Below are 8,017 nucleotides of genomic sequence, written 5' to 3'. Positions count from 1 at the left end.
CAACATTTCAGAGAGGTATCATCATTTGGTGTTTGACATTTTCAAGAATGGAAATTTTCGCAGCAAGTTTTGAGTTCCACACCTTTCTGGCTATACATACTGTGTTTATATTCTCATACTCTCTCAAACATGCTGCTTCAGCTGCTTTTCTTGGGAATGTAACTGATAAACTTTCCATAGTTTGATTCAAATCCTAAATAACTAAGGTTTCATCAAGAGGTTTTATCTCTTGGAATGATTCTTTTTAATTTTTCCAGTGGACTAGAGTAAAGTGTGGTCTGAGACATGGAAGAGTCATCCGTTTGAATCTCAAAAGGCTGAAACTGGCATGGACGATCTCAGGTCATCTTGGAAACCTCTCTTTGTAGAAAATATCTTCCATAAAAAATCCCTTAACAACTCAGCAGGTTGTCAAGGCTTCAAAACATGAATTTGAGTTTTAACTATCTAACAGGGGAAATTCCAGTTCGTCTATCACATTGTGTTAACCTCGAGATCCTTGTCCTGGAAGCAACACTCTTATTGGGAAAATTCCTAACCAAGTTGTATATTTAATGAAGTTAGTGAAACTGTGTCTCAAGAATAACAACCAGACAGGACACTTTCCATGTTCTATTAGAAATCTTACATCTTTCGAAGAGTTGTATTTATCGTACAACAATCTAGACGGACAAGTTCCAGCTTCTTTAGCTCGATTGACCAAGTTGAGGATCCTTGGATTGTCAGTAAATAGCTTATCTAGGGAGTTCCCTCCTCCGTTGTACAATTTGTCATCCCTGGTAATCTCAGATCCGATTTAGGCAACTACTTCCCTGATCTCCAAATACTTTACTTGGTGAAATGTAAATTCATTGGTTCCATACCATCCTCTTTCGCCAATGCATCAAAATTGCTAGAGCTTGATTTTCCTGTAAACAATTTCACTTGAAATATACCAGAGGTAACTTGCGGAATTTGTTGTGGCTCAACATTTGGAGTAACCAACTTGGATACGGTAAGCATGATGACCTTGACTTTGTAATTTCCCTTACCAACTGCCAGCAGTCTACAAAAACTCCATGTTGGAGTCAGCCAACGGTAAACCATTCTAGTCAGTTTGGTAAGAATGCTAACATTCTGTCTATTTGGTACGCTTTGGATTTGATGTAAATCTTGAAATCCCAGTACTATTTTCAGCATGCAGAAGAACTAAGGTATTCTCTAATTTCTTGTTACTTAATGGATTTAGTCTAGCAACGTCACATATTAGTTCTTAACGTCTACATCAGATAATACGTTTCATTTATGAATGTAAAGAATAAGATGTTTTAGGGGATCATATGACCGGATCAAATGGTCATGGTGTGCATGTTCCTAAAAGGGTGTGATTCTATACACATATAAGGTACTCTTGTCCCAAAGTTGGAGCATCATGATCAATACTTGAAAAATGCAGCAGTTGCCCTAAAAAAAGTTTATATCCACATTAAAAATGCATATAGGGAACCCCTGAAAAGAAAATTCAAAAAAGTTAGGCATGATGAAGTGGTTGAACATCTCAACCATTAATCAGTAGGTAGGTTCGACTGCACGTTGGAGTGTTAGTGAGAACATTGGTGATCTTTGCGTTGCTTCCTTAGCGTTGCTTGTCATTTGTCGTTGTCATTTATTTGAATATCAATGACATGCCCGCATGGCAATGTTTAGCCTTCATATTTTTAAGTCCTCACCAAGCCACCTTGCCGTCAAGTCCTTAGTCTTTACTTGCCACTTTGGAATCAAGCTTTGGTGCCATTGCGCAAACCCTAGTTTTGTCAACAGTTTGTTGCCAACTTAGCCTTGCATGTTTGTTTCCTTGGCTTATGCAAGCGACAAGGTCAACATGCTTTAAAAAACTTGTCTATGCTGCCATTTATCAAAGTGACTTAGATAAGTTGTCTAACAAGAAAAGACTCTATGTCTTACGAAGGATGTAATAGAATTTATCATCTGCGATTTTCCATTACATAAAAATAAAATAATTATCATCAAATATAGGGTTCTCAACTTATGACTTTTAGCTTTGAACTTATAAATCTGAAAAATTCTATCAGACTTTTAATGGGATCATAAAGGCAGGATTAAATGGTCATGATGACAATGTTCCTAAAAGGTTGTGATTTTCCATCCAGATTCTAGACGCGCATGAGGTATTCCTTAACCATAGTTGGAGCATCATGATCAGTACTTGATATATGTAGCAGTTGCCCTCCAAAAAGAAGTTTATATTCACATTCAAAATGCATATAGGGAAACCCTAAAAAGAAAATTCAAACAAGTTAGGCATTCTCAAGTGATTGAACATCTCCACCATTAATTGGTATGTACGTATGAGAACACTATTAATCCTCCTAATTGGGTGGTGGGATTGAAAAGAAAGAGTTGGTTTTTAACTACTCCCTGAATGTTCTCTTTGGTCATCTAGAGAAGAAATAGAAGCTAATCTTGACCTTAAGTCTCAGTTAGAACTTCACATGAACTAAACTCAGGACGGTAAATGAGTATGGCCTCTTCTCTCTTTGTATCACTTCTGAGCCAATAAAGAGAATCACACCAATAAGTATGTGGGCTACCGAAGGATAAAAAATAGAAATTGGTTTTCAGTTGTATTTCATCGTTGCGATGAAAGTATATCAAGCTAAGTAAGCTTGAAGGTGTATTGAGTAACTATAATTCTGTGGTTTTTGACCATAGGAAAGTGAAGTAAGAATTCAATTAACATAAAATCCAGTCTTGTTCAAAAAAATTGGAACAAAACAAAAACAACACATACGACGATGCTTGATTGACAAAGCAAATTTTGAATGGAAAATTTACCAAACATCTTCCCCTAGTGATGTCAAAATCTTTTATTTATAGGAGTTTATTACTTGAAAGAACATAAGGTTTTTAATCAAATGCATATAGGAAACCACACCTATTACGTCTATTACAATATTAAACTATGCCCTCAATCTCCGAGAAAGAACAAATTATGTCATGTTTGAAAAGAAAGTAATCATGATTAAAGATAGTGAAGGGGAGAAAGCCAAGTCTATTACAATGCTTCTTCTTCTTAACCTCCTCCTTCTCCTGTTGCTGCTTCCTCTTCTGATGTACCTCGACATAGTTATATACAAAATTTGTTTAAAGGAAAAAAGGAGACCTTGAATGTCAAACAAAGTAGGAACATATCTCTATGGAAAGGTCTATTCGCTCAGTTGAGGTATTTTAAACATAAATTTTAAATGAAACATCATTTAGGACATCACAAGAACTAATTGAAGGGCGTCTTATTGATAGAAGCTAATGTTGGGTGGAAGCAATACATGGGATAATGAACTGTGTCTAGAACTGCAACATTTTTGTACACATTGATGTTCGTATCATTCTCGTATAGATCATGATACTATTTTGGGGGATGTCGTACCAGAAAAGACACTTGCTTCTGTCGATCCAGACTGGAAAGCCTATAATATGGCCATCTGGACCTAAAACAAAGTTGTCCAAAGTGTGGGAAACCCTCCAACATCTGCTTGCTCTGTCATAATTTCCAATGACTATGTCATTTATGAAATTTCATACAAGGGTAAGTAAACCTTATGCTCTCCCTAGCCATATATCGCTACCACTCATATCCCTACTCGATAAATTTTTTCCATAGCTGAGAACATAAAGTTCAATCAACTCGGGACAGTTAATGAGTATACCCTCTTCTTTCTTTGTATCAAGATCTAGAACAATATAGTCACTTCTGAGAAAATACAGAGAATCATGCCAATAAACATATGGACTACCGTAAGGTAAGGATATGAAACTATTGTCTCTCAGTTGGATTTCACACCCGCCACAAGCCAGATAGCTCTGATGAAATTAAGTGAAATCTCTAGAACAAGTTGGAATTATCAACCAGGATACTTATGGTTACCAATTTGTATTAATCTGCATTAGGATAATCAACCACTAGGCCTGTTTTTTCTAACACATTTCAAGTAGCATTCAGATATGGAAAAAATTGGCGCTCTCCAGTTAAGGGATTAAAAACACAGTAACACCTCATTCTTTTAAACTCAAAGAGAATCACACCATTACATGAGCTCAAAATATCTACGCCAAAACATAACGTCCTTACAGATTGAGTGATAGGGTTAAAGGAGATTTTTTGGGAATTGTCTGATTAATCTCCCATCATGTAATAAATAGATGAGTTGTGTAGAAATGACTTTTTGGCGTTGGAACAATGTTTTGCAAAATTCAGGATGAGATATCCTACCTTTAAAATTCTTTGATAGAAGTTTACATTGAACAACAAACTTCAAGGGCCAGCGGGAGATGGCCTTCATAACTATATCATCCGGCATGTTTACACTCGTTGATAGACAAGTGTTTCCTCTGCTCTGTTGCCGTTCTCATGCCCTTAATTCTTTCTATTCTCTTTTTTTGAGTCTATTAAGGAAGACAACAAATGGTTTACCCTAAAACAAGTTGGTGTTAAGTAGTATAGAACCTTATTAGGGAAATCTCCGAAGTGATTCGGTAGATTTTTCGAAACAATCAATGAACTTGATATGTGGACCTATAATAAATTATTCTCATTAACAATTTAAAACAACAACTAATATATATTGTTCAAATTAATTATATCCGCTTAAAATTATAAGTGTGTTTAATCAATTATTGAATTTTGTTTATTTATGGATATGACACTTCAAGTCCATATACGCAGACTATTAGTTAATTCCCCAACCAATGTGGATTTCTAATACCTGCCAAAACACCCAAGCCCAAGCATAAGTCCAATTGGAGTGTGTATCGAGAGTCCAAATGGACATGACTTTGATACCATGTAAACATATGTCACTTCAACACCGAAAGCTAGATCCTAAGGGGTGGATTATTAATTAAGTCCACACAAGGTACGTCATCATTTGGGCACCCACTCAATGCTCAAGTTGGGTTGATCGTGAAAGGGGCATTAGAGTGGGTTAGAGTCCCACATTGGTTGAGAAACAGAATGGTTAGCTTGATTAGATTTGAGAAATCCTCCTCTCATGATCTAGATTTTGATGTTAAGTTAGACCCAAGTATCATATCTTTACATGGTATCAGAGTCAAGTTCATTCCCAATTAGGCTCCCATTTAAGGGTGAATATATGGTGTGTTAGACTGAGTAAGAATCCCACATTGGTTGGGGATTAGACCAGTGGTTTTCTTATATGATTTGGAAAATCCTTCATTCATGAGCTAGCTTTTGAGTTGATTTAGGTCTATGTGTTATATCTTTACATTTTATATACTTTGTATAAAAACACTTATTTATATTTGGTCCTATTTGATATATATATAATGTACAATTCTCTGCATGCGATAACATTAACTTGAAGCGAGAGACTTGGGAATGGAGATCACATTGAAGTAAGGCCTAACTTGAAACTATGTAACGTAGTTTGACCAATCATAACTGATCACTATTGTTGCTAAAAGGAAAATCTATTTCCACTAAATATTTTTATTGTTGTAGTAACTTTAACTACTGCAACCTAGCTCCTCCACGGACCTGCTAAGGACCTGGTCTTCTTTTACTTTTGTTCAATCATAAAAACATGATTTCCTCTCACCTCAACACAAGCCCTTTTGGTTCTATATGGAGAAAAAAGTCATAGATATATTATTCAAAGGTAATCCCTCAAGTTGGCTATGTAGGATATACAAATATGACAGTATTAGTCTGGATAGACAAAAGGAAAATGCTTCTTCAAAATTAAGAAGGAGAAGTATAAGCACAATATTGAGAGTAATAAGCAATTAGAGTATCACATCATATTATAGATTAGGAACATTTATATACTCTTAAACTTGCCCGCAAATTTTATTTTGACATACTAACTATGTCTTGTTCCAATTAAGCATCTGAAAACATTGGAACAAAAAGAAACATAACATATGACGATGTTTGATTGACAGAGACATTGTTGAGAAAACGGTTAACCTTAGATTTCTCTGTCTGGTGCGCTTGAGTTAACTTACAAGAAATTACACTTAGATGTCAAGGAAATTATATCTAACTAGTAAAATTAGCCGCGTTTCGCGTGGGAATTTAATATCAGGAAATTTATAAAATAATACTTAAATCTTATCAAGCATTAAAACAAAAACACTATATTATCTTACATTTTTTTTTTTTTAATTTTCCACTTTTTTTTTTTTTTTTTTGATTAAATATGGACTCGGGGTCCTTATTATTTATTCAACAAGCTGGAAATTGTTGGCCCAAAAATGACCAGTCCATGTGAAACAAAAACAAAAAACAATCCCCTACCTAGTAAGGTTTCCTAAATGATGAACTTCCCCCCTTAACTCCCTCTTTGTCCTTCTCTAAGTGCTTCTCTGTCTCCTGCTTGGATATATGAGTCTCGAAAGAGAATTAACCAAGTGCTTCAGCTCTGAAGATCGTTGTAAGTGTTCTCATTCATTCCATTCTCTTTCGTCATTTGTTAAGACACTGAGCCTTGCCTCCTCCCAAAATAGGAGCTTCCGAGCGTTTTCTCTCCTTGCTGAATTTCTTTTATTGGTGCAGATTTGAATTTGTCCCTCGATTTCAGTTGGTGCCTGTTTCCCAGTTTGATGATTGTCATAGCTTAGAATAATTAGTTCAACTATTCTGTATCTACGCATTTTATTCGTTGGTATTGTTGTTAATTATCCTTGTTTTGATCCTGACTGAAGGGATCTGATGCTTGTCTATGTTGAGAATCCGTCTTCCCGTGCTTGGTAGTTGAATGAAATTATGAAACTGTTGCTTCTCCTCTTTGTTTATTGCTGTATTAGCTATAAAATCCGCCAATTGATTTGCTTCTCTGAAAATGTGATGAATTTGTACATGCATTTGTTTCAACATTTCCTGAATATCTTCTAGTCTTTCGACTAAATCCCACGGGATTCTCCAATTCCTAATAATCATGTTTTTAAGAACTAGAGAATCAGTCTCCAAATTCACATGCTGAAAATCGTGCCTTAAGCAATAATGTAAAGCTGACCACATGGCCATCAATTCTGCTTGTATGCTGGTGGACATCCCTATATTCTGACCCTCTGCATAAATTAAATCTCCAGCTCTATTTCTTAAGCAGAATCCATATGCACTCTGACCTGGATTTCCTTTGCTCGCCCCATCGGTATTGCATGTAATCCATCCTTCACTTGGTAGATTCCACCTCACTATCTGAAAGTATAGGGTTGGTTTGTACCTCTGCAAAGTGTCCACCATCTCTAACCATTGATGTGAAAATCTTTGAATCCACGGAAATTTGCTTCTAACTAGTTGATGTATTGTCAATTGGCTTTGATAAAACATCCAATTATAAGAAATGTCCTTTCCATGTCTTCTTGAATTTCGTCTCTTCCATAGTTCCCACATTATGATTGATGGGACTGCCTTCAAAACTTGTTCTAATTTGTTGGATGCCTTGTGTTCCCACCATCTTATGATGAGTTGTTTGAGATTTAGTCCATCAATATTGATACCTACACAAGAAGCAAATTGCTTCCATAGCTTTTGGGCTATGGGAGCGGTTAGTAATAAATGTTGCATTGTTTCCATTCCACCATTGTCACAGCAGTAGCATTTAGACACCATCGGAATCCTCATTCTCTTAAGATTGTCATCGGTGGCTATTCTTCTCCTCCACATTCTCCACATAAAGAAACAAATTTTAAGGGGCAATCCTTTTAACCATATGTATTTGCTCCATTCAACTTCCACTCTTCTTCTCCTCATCATATTGAAAGATGACTTTACAGTAAAGCTGCCTTTATTGTTGCCAGTCCACCAGGCCTTGTCGATGTTGGATTCAGACATAATGGGCTTTATGTTTTCCATTATATGATGAACCATCTCCTCCGATACAACCTCTGTCAATTTTTCTTCATCCCAACGCCCATTATTTATAAACTCTTTTACCTCTAATTCCTCCTCCAAAGCCCTTTCCCCTTCAGTATAAATAAGAGCCCCCTGTCCTGT

The 8,017-nt window shown here is 36.0% G+C and overlaps 1 pseudogene; it reads left to right on the top strand.

Moving 5' to 3' along the window:
• Window positions 1-393: 393 nt before the first annotated feature.
• LOC125856059 (putative receptor-like protein kinase At3g47110) lies at window positions 394-1,149 on the top strand (annotated as a pseudogene).
• Window positions 1,150-8,017: the final 6,868 nt, after the last annotated feature.

Source organism: Solanum stenotomum, chromosome 2 (assembly GCF_019186545.1).
Source record: "Solanum stenotomum isolate F172 chromosome 2, ASM1918654v1, whole genome shotgun sequence".
Lineage (NCBI taxonomy): Eukaryota > Viridiplantae > Streptophyta > Magnoliopsida > Solanales > Solanaceae > Solanum > Solanum stenotomum.
Note: the sequence above shows the minus strand (reverse complement) of the source record. Positions and strands in the feature narration are given on the sequence as shown.